Consider the following 20,020-nt stretch of genomic DNA (forward strand, 5'->3'; position numbering starts at 1 on the left):
ATTTACAAGCATGTTGCCAGGATTGGAGGACTTGAGCTATTGGGAGAGGCTGAACAGGCTGGGACTGATTTCTCTGGAGTGTCAGAGGCTGAGGGGTGACCTTATAGAGGTTTACAAAATTATGAGGGGCATGGATAGGGTAAATAGGCAAAGTCTTTTCCCTGGAGCCAGGGAGTCCATAACTAGAGGGCATAGGTTTAGGATGAGTGGGGAAAGATATAAAAGAGACCTAAGGGGCAACTTTTTCACACAAAGGGTGGTTTGTGTATGGAATGAGCTGCCAGCGGAAGTGGTGGAGGCTGGTACAATTGCAACATTTAAGAGGCATTTGGATGAGTATATGAATAGGAAGGGTTTGGAGGGATATGGGCCGCGTCCTGGCAGGTGGGACTAGATTGGGTTGGGATGTCTTGTTGGCATGGACAGGTTGACCGAAGGGTCTATTTCCATGCTGTATATTTCTATGACTCTGTAGCAGAATTGGCAGTTCATTTTATCATTGTTGGTGTTTGGGGAAACCTGTGCAATCTGCTTTGACTTTCTCTGGCTCTGGCTCCTCTGGTGTGGAGGGTCCTCAAAGCATGCTGAACCAAATCGTAGTGCTTACCTCCACATAGGTCAGTTAGCTACAATGTTCTTCCAACAAGAGATGGTCTGCAATTGAGAGGTTTGTAAGGCTATTGTTAAGGTATCTGTAACTAATTTGTTAAGGTATCTGTAACCACCTGAATGTTATTTGCTATGATTCAACTCCCCATTCGAAGATCTTCTTGCAGATCTTGTAGTCAACCATGTGAGAAATATCAAACTTGAATTTTTTAGACAGTGGTCTCCATGACTTTGAATTCATTACAATGAAGTGATTCATTGTTTCTGATTTATTGCCTGCAAATTCTCTACAATGGATCTTGGACAAATTTGGTTGAAGCATTGTAAAATGTTGATGCAGCCCTGAAAGCAGAACTAGGATTCTGAGCTGTTTAGCAGAGTGGGAAGAATGATGGCCTGGTGGAGTTTGATCTTAGTCTTCAGCTTAATTCTGTGCTGATTTCAGCTATAAACATGGTGTCACCATATTTTTGAATGTATTCACTGTTAATTTTGTCGATGGTGGCGTCCTTATAATCACACTGCCAAGTTGTTCTTGTTTTTTTTTGTCACTGGTTAATGTAACGATATCAGACGCAAGGTCAGACTGAACCAGGTAATTGTTCAGGATTCTGGAAAGCATATTTGAATTCCCCAGCTTGGACGTCAAATGCTCACACTCAAATGTTTTACTTAGATCCATGAATAGCAAGTATAGATCCTGAGATTGCTCTGTATATCTACAGGAACATAGGAATTTAGGAGCGGGAGTAGGCAATTCAGCCCTTTGAGCTTGCTCTTTAACATGATAATGCCTGATCTTATCCTGGTCTGAACTCCACTTTCCTGCCTATTCCACTTGGCCTTTATTTCTATTTCTTTCTTGGATCTGTTCATTGATTCTGCTTCCACTGTACTGTGAGACAGTGAGTTCCGTTGGTTCACATTCCTCTGAGGGAAGCTGTTTCTCCTCTTCTCAGTTCTGAACCTACCTCCTCTCACTCTATATCTATGACCTCTTGTCCCACAAGAGAGAAACATCTGTTGTTGGATCCTTCTGCTTTCAGAGACTGACTATGTTTGGATCCGAAGATTCTGTCAAAGCTTTTCCTGACTCCAGATCTGAATGCAATTTTGTCAATAAGTTCTGTACAATTAAACATGCAAACTTTACTGGAAAGCCTTCTGAGCTGTGCTTTGCTTTATCTGATTGTTTTGACTTCCTTTACTATCTCCTCATGAAAAGAGAAAAGGATAGACTTTCTCAGGCAACAATTCATTTTGGCACAAATAAACTGTTACATTTGTAAGTGTTTGTTGACAAAAGCTGTGAATGTTCACTCTTATCACTGATTAGTTTATTTTTGTAAGTTGTTTTCTTGTCACCAATGACTGTGGTGGGTGAGCCATATTCAGTCAGCAGAATATTGTCAAAATATAGATCATACCTCTCATTAGATGTTGCACCTCATAAGCTTTTGTGGTCCATCAGCCATTTTGCATCCAATTTAAAGCAGGATCTTGAATTTAGCATTTTTATAGGCTTAATGCTTGTTTGTTAACTCTGGGACTACACAAAGACATGCATGTTTGAGTTCTTTTTGTTAGTGAAGATAATAAGTGACTTTATCATTCTAATCAAACCAGAATTGGTGCTTGAAATAAATATATAATAAAGTACTGAAGAAACTCAATAGGTCTGGCAGCATTTGTGGAAAAATAGAGTTACTGTTTCATGTCTATTGTCCATAAATCTTCTTCAGAACCGAAATCATACTGGATTCAAAACGTTCACTCTGTTTCTCTGTACTGATCAGCTGATCCAGTACACTTTGCCTGTATTTCAGATTTTCAATATCTGCAGTGTTTTGCTTTCATTTCAGTCTTAATGTTTACCAACTGAAATCTTAAAGATTTAATAACAGAGTTGTTGTAATTCAACTTCTACATCACTTGGAGCAGGGAGATGAAAATTTTAACAGGAAGCAAGTTGTACATCAAGATCTATGTACATTTCTTCAGTAGTTTGACATCTAGCCCAGTTTTGAGTTCCCAGATATGTTCTGAACCCATTTCACATAATGGCAGCAGTATAAAAGATGATTCTATGAATGCTGCCTGCAGTGTAATATTTTATTCCACCTGAGTTTAAATGAACATTAATGACAGCAGAGAGTGAAATGTGATGCTGTAACCTTCCGGTGACTGTATATTTAGTTTATTGCACTGTCCTTTGAACAAGTAATGTGCATATATTAGGTGTGCTTGTTGCAGACACTGCATAACTTTTCTTGCTTTGATCAAAAAATTCTTGATTAATCTTAGGGCAAAGTATATCTTTGGCTGTTGATTCATTACCAAATAATTTTCATTTAACAAGTCCACTTTAAATGATATCTTTCACCGACAACAGACTTTTATGTTTGTACCAAAACCTTTGTCCACAGACAATTCAACTTTTCTTTCCTATATCTTCTAAATCCATTTCACAAATAATAGAAAGATACATTTTTTAAATTGTATAATCTGGAATTGCTATATTGGTTTTATTATTCCAAATAGTAAGGTGAGAGTACACAGTTACACTTTTGCGCAACTGCACTGCTGTTTCAACTTCAAACTGATGCACAGGTTACGCTACCTCTGGATGCAGGTTAACTCGGGGCACAGTGATGTGACACTCCAGTATAAATGTCATGGCTGACCATCTACTTTATAGCTGACTCTACAGAAATAAACAATGCGGCTTTTGTTGTGTTTCCAGGAATCAGTTGCCAGTATATTTAAATATTAACATATGTAACATTTCTATATGTATGCTTGCATTTTACATAGTTGGAGGCAATGGGACCTGGCAGAAATCCAGCTAGAATTGGAAAACTGAGAACCTAACAGAGCTTCTTATATTTGTGGAATATAAAAATTGAATGTACAAGAAAGAATGTTGTTTAACATGCCAAAGAAGGAGCTTGGATGTAATTTCTACATGTCAAGCTGAAAACTCCCAAAACCTACTAACAGATTCAAAATAAATAGACATAGCTCAGAGCAACTAATGACTCAAATGGACGGTATGAATTTCTGCCAGGTTTCTCCCTCACAGTACTAATATAAAGACAAGAAACTAAAGTGAAAATGTAATGGGACACAAACGTGCCATAATATAAGCTGCAAATATGTTCAATAGTGCATTAAGGAAAAAGACAATACACAGTGATTAGATTAGATTCCCTACAGTGTGGAAACAGGCCCTTCGGACCAACCAGTCCACACCAACCCTCTGAAGAGTAACCCACCCAGACTCATTTCCCTCTGACTAATGCACCTAACACTATGGGCAATCTAGCATGGCCAATTCACCTGACCTGCACACCTTTGGACTGTGGGAGGAAACTCCACACAGACATGGGGAGAACGTACAAACTCCACACAGTCGCCCAAGGCTGGAATTGAACCTGGGTCCCTGGCGCTGTGAGGTGACAGTGCTAACCACTGAACCACCAGACCACCCCAATAGATAAATTAAAAAATTGTTGATGGAGATGTGAATGCAAAAGCAATAAATTTATTTTCCTCAGGGGACTGAAAACATGACCTCTAAAAGAGTTACTTTTCACACTTTATAACATTTTTTTTCCAGAAAGCCTTGTAAATATATTGATCTGAAGATCAGCATAATAAAAGCTAATATTTGTGTGTAATGTTAGAATGAATAATTTAAATTCCACTGACAATAATGAATAAATGAATAAATGACAAAGCACATGTTGATTATTCAAATACTGTTCTAACCCCTAATGGGTCAACTCTCCTCATATCTCTTAATTTTCCTCAGTTCTCAATTTTTGTTCAACAATCATTTCCGTGAAATGTCTCGGGATATTTTACAACATGAAAGGTGATATATAATACCAGTTACTGATAAGCTCAGCCTAACATTTTCAACTCCATTATTTATAATCTATTAAGTTATAACTCGTTGCTAATGTTATACCTCAATCTCTTACAAACATTGATAGTTTCACAATATTTACATAATCAAAACTCAGCTTAAGTTTGGGCACCTCCAATACATCTCCCTTTGACTCTTTATGGTCAAAGGTGATCATTTCAGTCTTTCCAATGTGTGAAATGTAACTTAGAAAGGATCTTAGTCCATGAAGGACAATATAAATCATTGTCAGAGAGAGAATAATTCTGTAGCTTGAAGAACACATCAAACATGGAGTAAGGCAAATCAACATGAACTATACAGTTTCTACAGGGATATAATTCAAAATGTTGATATAATTCTTCACCACGCTCTAGCCATTTAATCAACTGAACTAATCAAACCCTGAAATGTACATTACATTGTTTATAAATTTGCCTTCCCCATTATTTGAACATGATGATTACTTCCATTTATCTTAGGAGATGATGGACTGCATGCAGATTGTATGTAACTATTCAAATGGATATTCTCTGTTGTAACTATACAGACTTATTCATATGTGGCAGTCTTCACATCTGCCTCACTGAGCTAAGGTTGATTGGTTATTTCAAGATGAAGATCTTATCAAAGAAACAAAAAGCATCAAATTTTCCCAAAAGGCATCAAAACTTCTTTTGGACTTGTAATCATATTTCCTTGAATAAATTAATACTCAATATAAAATAATGTAATATCAAAGGGCTACTTGATTGTGTCAAGCAGAATTAATAGAAACCTGTATTTAAACTCTTTTGTTGATAAATTGCCCATAACTCAACAATGTCAATAATGCTTCTGTATTATTGTTTTTGTATTATTATGTTGGCTTACAAGTGATAATAATAGACACATTAATTCTCATCACTCCATTTCTTTCATTGCAGATTAGCTGGTCTGATGAAATCACTAATTGAACTCCATCATCTTTCAAAGATGCACAAAAATCAGTTGCCTTCTCATGTTTCTGTCCTGCTAAATATGGTACTTTGTATTTATATTGCTCATTAAACCAATAGTCCTCTATTTCCAATAATACCAAATTAATACAAAGGTACAATATTGTGGGTTTACTGTACTGGCAGAGGTGCAGTCTTACAATGAGATGTTAAATCAAAGGTCTAACAGCTCTTTAGGTCAGAGTTGAATGTACTATGGTATTAATCAAACAAAATGTGGTGTATTTTCCTGGTCCTCAACAATCAACACTACCAAGCAGATCATCATGTAATTTCTCACAGTGTGATCACATTATATATAAATCAGCTGCCATACTAGTGGTGACAACATCTCACAGTGTTTCATTAATGGTGGAAGTACTTGACACATTTTGAAAACATTAAAATTGTTAAATCAATACAAACTTTCCCAGTTTTAAAATGTCAAGCAATGCATTCTAGTGGCCTGAAATAAAAAAAGAGATTAACTCACATTGGACTTGAAATGCTAATTCTGTTTCTCTCTCCTCAGATGCTGACTGATCTGTGTTACAGAGCAGAGCAGACCTCTCAAAATATTTTAAGAAGGTAGCCTAGACCCTAACTTTTCTTGTTTTTAAAGGTAGATGTGAGTGGGTTTTCCAGATGTGATGCAACTGGTCAAACCACATTAAGCAAAACACAATTTATTTAACATTGCAGTTAAAATATAAACAAAATAAAGAAGAATTTAGAATAACTTAACTATTGGAAAATTTAACCAAATAATAGATAGAGTACCTATTGCTAGTTAGTTGTTCCAATGTAGTAACATTCTATAAACACATCCCTTGGTTAAAAAGGTAAATTCAGACACAGATTCTGACAAGTCATTCAACATCAAGAGAGATTTCAGAGGAAGTCACAGTTAGGAATCATCTACTGAAGCTCCAATTCTTCTGGGACTCAAACAGCTTCTCACTGCTCCAGCTGAAAAAAAATCTAGAAAGTCTGGTCTGGGAGAAGTGGCCACTCCCCTTCCATTGTTACATCTATTTAAAACAAAAACCGAAAGGCCTCTTAAATTATTGACTTTGGCCAGCTCCAATAGACACTTTGGTACTTCTGCCTTTACAACCTCTCTTCAAATAAAATCTCAAGACAAAATATCCCTTTTAAAGTGACAACATTGTCACACCGGCTAGGTTTCTCCTGCTCTTTAAGTTTTATTTCAGATTTCCAGCACCTTCAGTATTTTGCTTAAATACTACAATAGCTGTTTGACTCAACATTGCCACTAAAATAACAAACCAGTGGTAACTTAATGAATAATATTTATTCATCCTATTCACAATGCTAAAACAGAAATGAATAAAGCACTTGGGATTACAGCCTAAGATTCAGTATAGGAGAAAATAAAATTGGCTTGGTTATGATTCTAACTAATTCCAGAATCTGTTAACTAACAGCACAATAGATGCTGAGCAAATCTTGAATATTTTCCCAGTGCTAAAGCATCCACTCACAGTTAAATGAGCACCGATTTATTTTTCAAGGACCTAATGAGTAAAGGGTGTTAAAACTGTCTTAATTCTGTTATTAATAGCGACTCATATGGAACTTGAAAGTTGCTGAAAAAGAGTGCTGTCAAAGCTTTTTGTTTTGATCTCATCAGGACAGAATTGTAAGAATACCAAATCTCAAAGGGTACAGCTATCTGTACTGCATGAGGAGAAGGTAGTGTTTCATTGGCAAGTGTACTGTGATTGGTAGGAGCATTAACATGGAGAATGAACCAGGGAATGGCTGTCCTTAATTTTTTTGATGTTTCAACACATTCTTTCTGTTTGAAAAGGATAGGGCTCTGCATGTCTTGATGAGTACAAGGCAATAAGCAATACTCAATATCTGTAATTGTTCATAACATAAGATATGCCTTTACTTTTGATGTTTAGAGGGTATTTTTGTTATGATGTTGTCAAGAAACAAACACCAGATCTCTGATTACCTGTCTTTTGAAACCAGTTTAACTTCCTGCTGAATAAAATATTAGTTGCATGTAACACTTGATATTTCCCATAGAATTGATGTATTCATTGTGGAATACCAACAATCATAACAGAACTGAATAAGTTGGAGCTGTTTTGCCTGAAGCATCAGAGGCTGAGGGGTGACCTTATAGAGGTTTACAAAATCATGAGGGGCATGGATAGGGTAAATAGACAAGGTCTTTTCCCAGCAGTGGGAGAGTCCAGAACTAGAGGGCATTGGTTCAGGGTGAGCGGTAAAAAATATAAAAGAGACCTAGGAGGGGCAGCTTTTTCACACAGAGCATGGTGTGTGGATGGAATGAGCTGCCAGAGGAAGTGCTGGAGGCTGGTACAATCACAATATTTGAAAGGCATTTGGATGGGTATATGAATAGGAAGGCTTTAGAGGGATATGTTGACTCTAAAAGAATCTCTTGATTTGGTAATATAAAACAGTGTTAAAAAAATTAATCAATCTTTAATTTCTTCAAGTCTGATTTATGACTTATTTACCTTTATTCACTAGTAAAGTATTTCCTTCAGGCGATTATTTTTTCGATTCATTCAAGGGATGTGGGTGTCACTGGCTGGGCCAGCACGTATTGCCCATCCTTAATTGCCAAGAGGGCAGTCAAGAATCAATCACATTTCTCTTGATCTGAATTACATGTAGATCAGACCAGGAAAAGGCATCCTACATAAAGGACATTAGTGAACCAGATGTGTTTTTCCTGACAATTAATTTCATGATCATTATTAGACTCTTAATTCCAGGTTTTTAAAAACTGAATTCAAATTCCAATTTCTGCAATTGGCAGGATTGAATGTGGGTTCCTGGATCATTACGTTGGTCTCTGGATTCATCATCTAGTGACAATACCACTCAGCCATCACAGCGCCTCACAATCTGATGATACACAAAAACAAGATCAAAACAACCCAGCCAATTACTGCTCTGTCATTCTCCTTCCATTCACTAGTCAAGATTTTAAATCAGACCAAGGTAATGATCCAGGAACTCATTTTCAAAAACCCTACCAATTGCAGAAGATTGGAATTTGGATTCAAGATTTTTAAAAAGTCAGCAATATTGCCTTGAACATATGTCCACATGTCAATGGCCTGCTCACACCTGTTCAGACTTGCTGAAAATGTTAAAGTACCAGAGAAGAGCAGTCACCATTATATGTGGTAAAAACAAGGACTGCAGATGCTGGAAACCAGATTCTAGATTAGAGTGGTGCTGGAAAAGCACAGCAGTTCAGGCAGCATCCGAGGAGCAGGAAAATCGATGTTTCAGGCAAAAGCCCTTCATCAGGAATAGAGGTCTATTCCTGCTCTATTCCTGATGAAGGGCTTTTGCCCGAAACATCAATTTTCCTGCTCCTCGGATGCTGCCTGAACTGCTGTGCTTTTCCAGCACCACTCTAATCTAGATCCATCATATGTGTTCAACTGAGCATGGAGTCGATGAATTCAAGCAAAACTAAAGTAAAATGTGCGTGGAAAAAGCATTCTGGTTGCTAAAGTCAAGCACAACACAAAGGAATGTGATTGTGGTTGACAGAGGTCAGTAATCATACCATAAGATATCACCGCTGGAGTTCCTCAGAGCAGGAATGGAATTGATTTCTTTTCATGATGTTCAGCTCCATTCACAATCTGTCCGTTAATGAAGCAGCTTACTGCTTGAATCTTTGATAGGATCAAGGTTTAAGCTAGCAACTATGTCACAATCGCAGCATCAGATATAACAGGACTGATACTGTTAAGCAAGAATTTAAGACATCACAATAATGACAAGGACCATTATTTAATCTAATTAAGAATTGGAGGAGACCACTGCCATAACAAAATGACCTCAGACAAAATCCATTCACCTCTGGCACTGAAGGAGAGGAAAGCTTCTACATAATGACCAGCTTGGGAGCCAGGAATACCTCACATTGATGGAATAGATTGCTTTGAGTTGTAGAAATGAGGTCAGCACTGACTGTCTATCAGAATAGGTTTTCAGGATCAAAGTAGGTGCAACAGGATGTCTTCAGTGGGTGTGGTTGTGATATTGTTTACTGGAATAAATTGTGTGACTCACAAGACTGCAATAAAGTTGCTTTTTTGGTTTTGCACTTTGTAGCTTAGCAGCCAAGCATCATTTTAACCCCATAGATGCTATCCAGCTCAAAAGCCACTCCCTAGTATTAAGTACAAGATATAATTAAGCAACTTACCAGGGCTCTTTCAACAACATATTCCAAATTTATGACCTCTACTACCTAGAAAGGCAAGTGAAGCAGATTCAATTGTACATTACAGTCTGTAAGCTTCCCTTCAAATCACCATGATATCCTAACTTGAAACTAGCCATTCTATCACTGTGACAGTGGATGTACCTACATCAAATGGACTGCAGCAAAACAAAAAAAAAGCCTATATCTATATTCTCAAGTGAAATTAGAGATAAGCAATAAATGCTAACATTTCCAGAAATATATACATTCCTAAAATATAAAATGGCCAGAATGAATGGATACCTTCATAAGAAAAGACAAGAAAAAGCAAGAAAGTGTGCAAAGGAGAGTAGTGAGAAGGAAGGGAGGGTGACTACATTTTAATGAATCCAAATTTCTTTTTAAGTTGAGAAACCATATGTGAGTATTGCAGCTAAATCGGTGGTGACAAGGTCAGGTAGGATCTTTCCCTCATGTTCGTTCTCTTACTAGTTGTCACAGGCACAGTCTAGCTGATTTGTCTTTCAGACCTCAACCAGCTTGTGTTCTACTAAATCACTCCAGATGATGGATATTGAAATCTCTCACCCAGAGTACATTTCATGCCCTAACTACCTGCATGCCTCTTCCAAACTTGATGAGTACTGATTCATCATGAGGTAAGAGGTAATCAGCAGGACGTTTCCTTATCCAATTTTGATCCCGTGCTGTGAGAGTTCATTGAGCCCAGAGTCCATGCTAAGGATTCCCAGAGTCATTCTCTCCTGGGTGTGTATCACTGTAACTTCAGTAGATCTGTGTTGCTGTTGGGACAATATATATGTAGACTTAGTGCTGAAGTAGAGTAGGAAATTCACTGAAAGAAATGGTTCCATGAGTATAATAATGGCAGACAATTGCTTGATAGGCTGTGCAACAGTGCTCTTATTTACGGCACCAGCCTACTGATATTAGGAAAGAAGGGTTGAGGGTTGTTTTTCAGACTGGAGGCCTGTAACCAGTTCTGGATCAGTGGTGCTGGAAGAGCACAGCAATTCCAGTGGTGTGCCACAAGGATCGGTGCTGGGTTCACTGCTTTTTGTCATTTATATAAATGATTTGGAGTGAATGTAGGAGGTGTAGTTAGTAAGTTTGCAGATGACACCAAAATTGGAAGTGTAGTGGACAGCAAAGAAGATTACCTCAGATTACAATGGGATCTTGATCAGATGGGTGAATGGGCTGAGGTGTGGTAGATGGAGTTTAATTTAGATAAATGTGAGGTGCTGCATTTTGGAAAAGCAAATCAGAGCAGGACTTATACACTTAATAGTAAGGCAAAGGTGATTACTGTAGATGCTGGAGATTAGTGTAGTGTGGTGATGGAAATGCAAGCAGGTCAGGCAGCATCCGAGGAGCAGGAAAATCAACATTTTGGGCAAAAGTCCTTTATGAGGACTTAATGGTAAGGTCCTAGGGAGTGTTGCTGAACAAAGACACCTTGGAGTGCAGGTTCGTAGTTCCTTGAAAAAGAGTTGTAGGTGGATAGGACAGTCAAGACGGTGTTTGGTATGCCTTCCTTTATTGGTCAGAGCATTGAGTACAGGAGTTGGGAGGTCATGTTGCGGCTGTACAGGACATTGATTAGGCCACTTTTGGAATATTCAGTGCAATTCTAGTCTTTTTCCCATTGGTAGGATGTTGTGAAACTTGAAAGGGTTCAGAAAAGACTTATAAGGATGTTGCCAGGATTGGAGAGTTTGAGCCATAGGGAGAGGCTGAATAGACTGGGTCTATTTTCCCTGGAGGCTGAGGGGTGACCTGATAGAGGTTTATAAAATCATGAGGGACATGGATAGGATAAATAGACAAAGTCTTTTCCCTGGGGTGGGGTGTCCAGAACTAGGTGGGATAGGTTTAGGGTGAGAGGGGAAAGGTAGATGAGAGACCTCTTATATCACACAGAGGGTGGTGTGTGTATGGAATGAGCTGCCAGAGGAAGTGGTTCAGGCTGGTACAATTACAGCATTTAAAAGGTAACTGGGTGGATATATGAATAGAAGGAGTTTAGAGGGATTTGGGCCAAGTGCTGGCAAATGGGACTAGATCAGGTTCGGATAGCTGGTCAGCATGGACAAGTTGGACTGAAGCGTGTGTTTCCACCCTGCTCTGATTTGCTTTTCCAAAATGCAGCACCTCACATTTATCTAAATTAAACTCCATCTGCCACTCCTCAGCCCATTGGCCCATCTGATCAAGATCCCATTGTACTCTGAGGTAACCTTCTTTGCTGTTCTCTATGTATACATCTCTGACTCTATGACTTTGCAGGGTTGACTGAGCTTGTTGTACCTTTATCATGTTCAGTGTCTAAATCAATGTTGGTTGATCCATTTATTTTTTCTTCTTTTTAAATGTTATTGTAGAAATTCTATAAAACAAAATGCTCTCTGGTTCATTTCAGAGGGAAATTTAGAGACAACCACATTATTATTTATCTGGAGCCATATATGGCCCAACAATGGATTTTAATGCAAACCTTGCCAGTGAAGTTCTCACCCATAAAGAACAACAAAAAACACACGTCTAGATGTGTGTTTACTGACAGTTGAGATGGTTCTGTTGCTCTCTGGAAAAGTACAATGTAACTTGAATGCGATTTTCCTTAAACATTGAAATATGCCTAAACCCCTTTAGTTCTCATCTGCAACAATAGGAATACATTATCCTCTCACTTTCTATTCTGACACAATAATGTTTTTTTCTTCATTTATGGGATGTGGGTGTCGCTGGCTGGACAGCATTAATTGCTCACCCCTTGTTGCCCTTGAAGAGGTGGAGGTGAGCTGCCTCCTTGAAACACTGTAGTCACAGCTGTTGTGGGTTGACCCATAATACTATTATGGAGGGAGTTCCAGGACACTGAAGGAATGGTGATATATTTCCAGGTCGGGATGGTGAGTGGCTTGGAGGGGACTTGAAAGTGGTGGTGTTCCCATCTATCTGCCACCCTTGTCCTTCTAGATGAAAGAGGTAGTGGGTTGGGAAGGTGATGTCTGAGGAGCTTTTATGAATTTCTGCAGCACATCTTGTAGATAAGATTGTACATACTACTGCCACTGTACATTGGTGAAGAGGAAAGTGAACGTTGAAGGTGGTGGATGGGATAACAATGAAGTAGACTGCACTTTCCTGGATAGGCAAATTGTTTATTGTTGATCCAGTTCCGTTTTGGTCAATGGTCACCTTTGTTGATAGTGGGGGATTCAGTGATGGCAATGCCAGTGAAGCTCAAGGGAAAATGGTCAGATTCCCTTTTGCTGGAGATGGTCATTGCCTCACACTTATGTGGTGAGAATGTCACTTTCAATTTATCCAATATATTGAGATCAACTTATAATGGGTCTATTTTGCTTGATTTACAAATGCTTCTTCAATAATTATTGAATTTTTTTCTTCTTACTGCCTTCTCTTCTACCTATCCTTGAATTATGATTTCAGTGGCAGGAGAAGGTCACTTTTTTTTATTCATCCAGGGCATGTGGACCTCACTAGTCAGGCCTCCAATTATTGCCCATCCCTCATTGCCCTTTAGATGGTGTGGTGAGCTGCTTTCTTGAACCGCTGCAGTCCGTTTGCTGTAGGTAGACCTACAATTCTGTGAGGGAGGGCTTCCCAGAATTTTAGCCCAACACCATTAAAGGGACAGTGATATATTTCTAGCTCAAGATGGTGTGTGCCTTGCAGACGTACTTGCAGTTGGTGGTGGTGCCGTGTATCTGATGTCGTGTTCTTCCAGATGATCATGGCTGTGGGTTTGGAAGGTGCTGTCTAAAGAGACTTGGAGAATTTCTGCAGTGCGCCTTGTACATGGTACACACTGTTGCTACTGAGCATGAGTGGTGGAGGGAGTGAATAGTTGTGAATGTGTGCCAATCAAATGGGCTGATTATTTTCCTGGATGGTGTCAAGTTCCTTGAGTGTTATTGGAGGTGAACCAATTCAGATAAGTGCGGAGTATTCCATCACACTCCTGATTTGTTCCTTGTAGACGGCAGACAGCCATTGAGAAGTCAAGAGGTGAGTTATTTTCTCTTGGATTTCTAGCTTCTGATCTCCTCTTGTAACTGCAGTATTTATATGGCTAGTCTATTTTAAATTCGGGAGGTCAATGGTAACCATAAGATGCTGAAATTACCCGAACGTGTTTAACAATGATATTTCCATTCAAACTGGCAAACTTTTGAAATTCACACACTGTCACTATTAATTATATTGACTGATCTTGCATACCTCTATAATGTTGTGCACGTGTGAAGGAACATCACACTGTTCTTGCCAAGAATCATTAAGTGGGAAATTCCTGTTTCTGTTTCTTGTGGTTTTCAATAGCAATAGGTTCTGAAATTACTTTCTTGCTCCATATTTATAACATCAATTTCCATTTCAATACTGTTTTAAATGTAGATAAATGCCTTAATGTAAGTCACAGTGAAAGAAAGGAACAGATGCAGGTTCCTTGTGGGAAACTTGTAAAGACTACAAAGGCATGGTCAAAGAGATATATTTTAAGAAAGCTTTTAAAAGCACGAGTATTGTATAGGTGGAATCTTATAGGTCAGGCTTCCAGACAGTGGGAGCTGAGTTAGCTGAACACTTTGCCACTAATTATGGGGCAGGAAGGCTTTCACGGAAGGTAGCAATCACAGGACCAAAAGGCATAAGAATATTTACGAAAGGCCGAAAGACGGAGGCTTGGTGAGACAATGGAAGGACTCATTACTGAATACAAGGATTTTACTTTCAATTCATGTGGGAAACAGTGCCAGTGGAGTGAAGACAGAATATGCTGCAGATGTGAAAGTAGACTTGTTGATGTTTTGTAATTTGAAGTTCAGTTCTAGGTTGAGCAGAGCCCTAAAGCCACACACAGTCTAGGTTAGCCTGAGAGAATGGTCAGAGAGGAGGAGGTGGAGTGAGTATAATGGGAGTACAGACTTTGGTCAGGTCAAATACAAGGGAACTGTTTGGCAGGGGCTTCACTCAAAACAGGCTGTGACCAGTGTGCAACAAACTGAATGGCAAGATCGGTGGATCAGGTTTCGTCTAATGGAGTGGCATGTGAGACAATTCAAACAAGTGTAAATTCAAAAGCAGTAAAATAAAAGTCAAGGATTTTGAGCAAATCAGTAACCTGTGTAAAAATAAGTAGAGTGTGTCAGGTAGAACCAAAGAGCTTAACAAAAGTAATAGGACAATAGTAAGCAAGATAGCTTCAGCAAAATAAAATGGGAACAGTTAAAGTCAAAGGCACTGCATCTGAGCCTGAAAAGTGTTCAGAATAAATGAGTTTGATCTAATAATCAATACAGACACAAAATTGCAGAAAAAAAACAATATTGTGATTCAAATATTCCAGGATGCTTGTCTTTAAAAAGATAGGAAAAAAAAACAGAAGAAGGGTGATGAAAGCCAAGACAGAGAATTAGCTTTGATAAAGCTATGACACAGTGAGGAGCAGAAAATATTTCTGGGATGAGTTTATAGTTGTTGTTGTTGTGACATTGGACAGAGAATAAATCAATAAATCAGTGTATGCGTGTAACAAAGGTAACACATTAAACATGTGAAAATGAAGCTCACATATAAACATGGAAGTCAAACAGGAAAGGAAAATTTAGGGGGAATTTCATGGAATACAGAACACATAGTCATCTAGATCATTATGTCGAGGAGCCATGTTGGAAAGAGATCATTTTAGAACTGTAATTGTGTAAAAAAACAAAGAGTGACTTTTTAGTAAAACTGTCTGTCAGGAAAAGTGATCGTAACATGCCTGAGTTTGAGAGGAATTTGGTTAAGCCTATACTGGTATCTTAAATCTAAAAAAAGCAAATTATGCAGTTATGAGGGTGTGTTTGTCATGTTGAATTTGGAAATTAAATTAAAATATGTGACAGTTGATATGTAGTGGCAAACACCAGGATCCTGTTAACCCAAAAGAAGCAATAATGTAACTCACTTACACTGGCTAGAAGCTACATAAATTCATGTGCATAGCAAAAAGGAAGTTATACAGGTGTACAGGAAGGTGATACTATGGCTTTAAGAAGGGTATTTTATCCTTTTTTTATGGAGAGAGGTTGAGACGGAGGTAACGAATGGTCTGTTCCCAGTCAATAAAGTAAACAGCTTGTGAAGCTTGGGGGTTTAGTTTTAAAGTTGGAACAATAGAAACAGCATAACAGAGTGGGGTCATGTCCCTCAGAACCAGATTTTAGCTTAACCTTCAGTAGCTGTTGCAGTTTGGAAACTGCTATACATCTCTCCCTGCTACAACAAAATGCTTGAGTTGTCTCTCTCTTAGAGTTTTCTCTTGATGTTCTTTCCTCTTGGACGAGAAAATTGCATGGGAGACAATCTATCTTACTAAACTTGCCTTTGCAAAGGATGTGTTTATGGGATGTAACTATTTTGGAGAAGTTGTTGTTTAATAGTTAAATAATCTTTTATTCAGTTAAGTTTACCAACAGAGTTTCTTTTGTTTACATTTTAAAGATAGTGGAAAAATAACATTTATTTTGCATTAAGCCTGGTAGTTTGACCAATCAAATTGCATCAGGATCACAACGCCTTTAAAAATAAATTGATGTCTGGATATCTTCTTAATATGTTTTGAGGGAGTTTGGTCTGGTCCATAACAAAAATACCTGAGGGTATTCCCACCTCAGCTCCAGATCTACCTTTGAATATCTCTCTGTCAGAAACAAATCAGAAAAGTTAAGTAAACAGCTGGCAGTGTGCATTAATGTTTCATAGGCATTTTTTCATTTACGTTTAAAATTAAATAATTTACTTAATTCAGTAAGAAACTATTAATTCACACAATAAGTCATTTCAAAATGCCCCAAAGTGTTTCATAAGTTTAGACAGCAATATATTGTGAAAAAAGTCATTTTCCTAGTTTCACTCATTCTGGTAATATACAGTAGAAGAAAGATTAGTTTGAGAAGTAATGAAAAAAGAAATTGCGAGAAAAGTCACTGCAGGTCTGGAAATACCTATAGAGAGAAAGCAGTGTTTTGAAGAATGGTCACTGGACCTGAAATGTTAACTCTGATTTCTCTCTACAGATGCTACCAGACCTAGTAACATTTTCCAGTAATTTTTGTTTTTGTCTCAGATTTCCAGAAGCCCCAGTTTGTTTGGTTTCTTGTTTAGGTTGACAAGTATCTGACTTGTGCATTCCAGTTGCTTAACTCTGCATTTCACCTTTATGTCCAACTCTTTAATTAGCAAGGACTCAAGAGCAAAATTCAAAAATTGGTGTATACATTGTTTGTTCCTGAAATTGATGGCAACTGGAGAAACTGAACTCGGTTAGAATGAATTACATTGTTTGCCTATGCATCATATCCCATGTGGACTAGATGCGTTGAAGATGCAATTTCCCTTCCCAAGTGGTTAAAGATGTCTTTAGAGACAGCAATTTCCCTTCCCACGTGGTTAAAGATGGTATCTACTCCCAGGAGCACCAGTTCCACCACAGAACACACCAGATGGCCTCCTTCTTTAGAGACCGCAATTTCCCTTCCCATGTGGTTAAAGATGACTCCAATGCATTTCGTCCACATCCCACACCTCCGCCCTCAGACCCCACCCCTCCAACCGTAACAAGGACAGAACGCCCCTGGTGCTCACCTTCCACCCGACCAACCTTCGCATAAACCAAATCATCCACCGACATTTCCACCACCTCCAAAAAGACCCCACCACCAGGGATATATTTCCCTCTCCACCCCTTTCCGCCTTCCGCAAAGACCGTTCCCTCCGTGACTACCTAGTCAGGTCCACGCCCCCCCTACAATCCATCCTCCCATCCTAGCACCTTCCCCTGCCACCGCAGGAACTGCAAAACCTGCACACACCTCCTCCCTCACCTCCATCCAAGGCCCTAAAGGAGCCTTCCACATCCATCAAAGTTTTACCTGCACATCCACTAATATCATTTATTGCAACCGTTGCTCCCGATGCGATCTCCTCTACATTGGGGAGACTGGGCGCCTCCTAGCAGAGTGCTTTAGGGAACATCTCTGGGACACCCACACCAATCAACCACACCACCCTGTGGCCCAACATTTCAACTCCCCCTCCCACTCTGCCGAGGACATGGAGGTCCTGGGCCTCCTTCACCGCCGCTCCCTCACCACCAGACGCCTGGAGGAAGAATGCCTCATCTTCCGCCTCGGAACACTTCAACTCCAGGGCATCAATGTGGACTTCAACAGTTTCCTCATTTCCCCTTCCCCCACCTCACCCTAGTTCCAAACTTCCAGCTCAGCATTGTCCCCATGACTTGTCCTACCTGCCTATCTTCTTTTCCACCTATCCACTCCACCCTCCTCCCTGACCTATCACCTTCATCCCCTCCCCCACTCACCTATTGTACTCCATGCTACTTTCTCCCCACACCCACCCTCCTCTAGCTTATCTCTCCACGCTTCAGGCTCTCTGCCTTTATTCCTGATGAAGGGCTTTTGCCCGAAACGTTGATTTTGCTGCTCCTTGGATGCTGCCTGAACTGCTGTGCTCTTCCAGCACCACTAATTCAAAATATGGTTTCCAGCATCTGCAGTCATTGTTTTTACCTCATATCCCACTCTGACATGTGAAAAAAATGAATAATGGGGCAGCATGTGGCATGTTAGCTTTTCTATATAGAATAAATTGTCAAGGTGATTAAATTAGTATTTGTTCGAGACTAATGCATAAAATTAATGTTTACTCATAATCTTACAATATAATTCAACAGACATGTGTGTTCATTGCTGTGCATAATTCATTAAATCCAATTAGTATTTGAAATCTATGACATTTTTGTTGCTTAATATTGGTGTAACTGTTGTGGTGCATCATTAAGATCTTTAATTGGCAGTAAGATAACTTTAAAAGGTTATGCAAGTGTGAAATTATTTTTAAACTATCAGTTGATTTCAATGACATCTTGGTTTTACTCAATTCATTGAGATAAATCCTCAAAAATATTATTAATTTTATTCCCACTCCTTCATAGAAGATATACAATGTGAAATAATAGAACACCTTATTCATTTCCCAGTGGAGTATGGATTTGTACCACTTAAAATGACTAAAACAGATAAGGTTCTGAAAGGTATTATTTGGAAGTGTGATCAATGCCTGTAACAAGGTCAGCAAGGTGGACCTCATAGAATATGAGTTCCCAGATTGCAGCTGTTAATCTGGTCCATTGAGGGAGGCTAATAATCTGATCCAATCAGGGAACCATGGCTGACAGATAAAAACAGGAATATCAGACATCCTGTCACACTGAGACCTGGCTCTGAGGGAGCTGGATCAGTGTCAATAACTTTCCATGTGTAAATAAAGGGTGACTTAGTGATGAGATACTGGTCTCTGTGGAGTTATTTCACAGTGCAGTGTGTCTCATTGTACCACTAGAAAATTATTGTATCTAACAACTATATAACTGTATGCTTACTAAAAAGGTTTCTTATAATTACAACAAGTGTTTGTTTCAAAGATAACTTAATAATTATGTGATGATACAAAAATATCAAAATTTTAAGTAGAACAGGAAATGGTCCATGTAGAATTCCTGTTAGATTTGCACCAATGTCCTAATACTTTCTATCAAAGCTTTCTTTCCAACTACTGGCTCATCTCTATCCCATACTTTGTTTCTAATATCACTAGGAGGAAGTGAGGACTGCAGATGCTGGAGACCAGAGTTGAAAAATGTGATGCTGGAAAAACACAGCAGGCCAGGCAGTATCCAAGGAGCAGGAGAATCAATGTTTCGGGCATAAGCCCTTCTTCAGGAATGACCGGTGTAATCTATACCCGACAAGAACCACATTATCTAGAGGAAGGCCAAACTGAAACAAACTATAGAGAAGGTGTGAGACGGCAAATGTGACCATATCACACATCTCAGGATGCTGCCCATTCGTGAAAAATGCTCGAATAAAACGCCATAACAAGATTGCTGACCAGTTTCAGAAACATGTCAGTAAGTACGGCAGGACATTGTATGTGGAGCCCAGGCTATTTGCCAAAGACGGCTCCCTATGAAAGCTTGATCTCATATTTAGAAAAGACCAGAAGATCGCGGTTGTAGATGTCACAGTGCGGTGTGAGAATGATAGTAAAGCACTGGAAACAGCATGGCGAGAAAAACAAGAGAAATATAAACACCTGAATGCTGAGGTCACAGAATTGATGGGAGGCGTGGACCCCAAATACTTCAGCTTCGTGATGGGCGCA

Source organism: Chiloscyllium plagiosum, unplaced genomic scaffold (assembly GCF_037043375.1).
Source record: "Chiloscyllium plagiosum isolate Xiang-an unplaced genomic scaffold, Cpla_swu_hap1 HiC_scaffold_1, whole genome shotgun sequence".
Taxonomy (NCBI): domain Eukaryota; kingdom Metazoa; phylum Chordata; class Chondrichthyes; order Orectolobiformes; family Hemiscylliidae; genus Chiloscyllium; species Chiloscyllium plagiosum.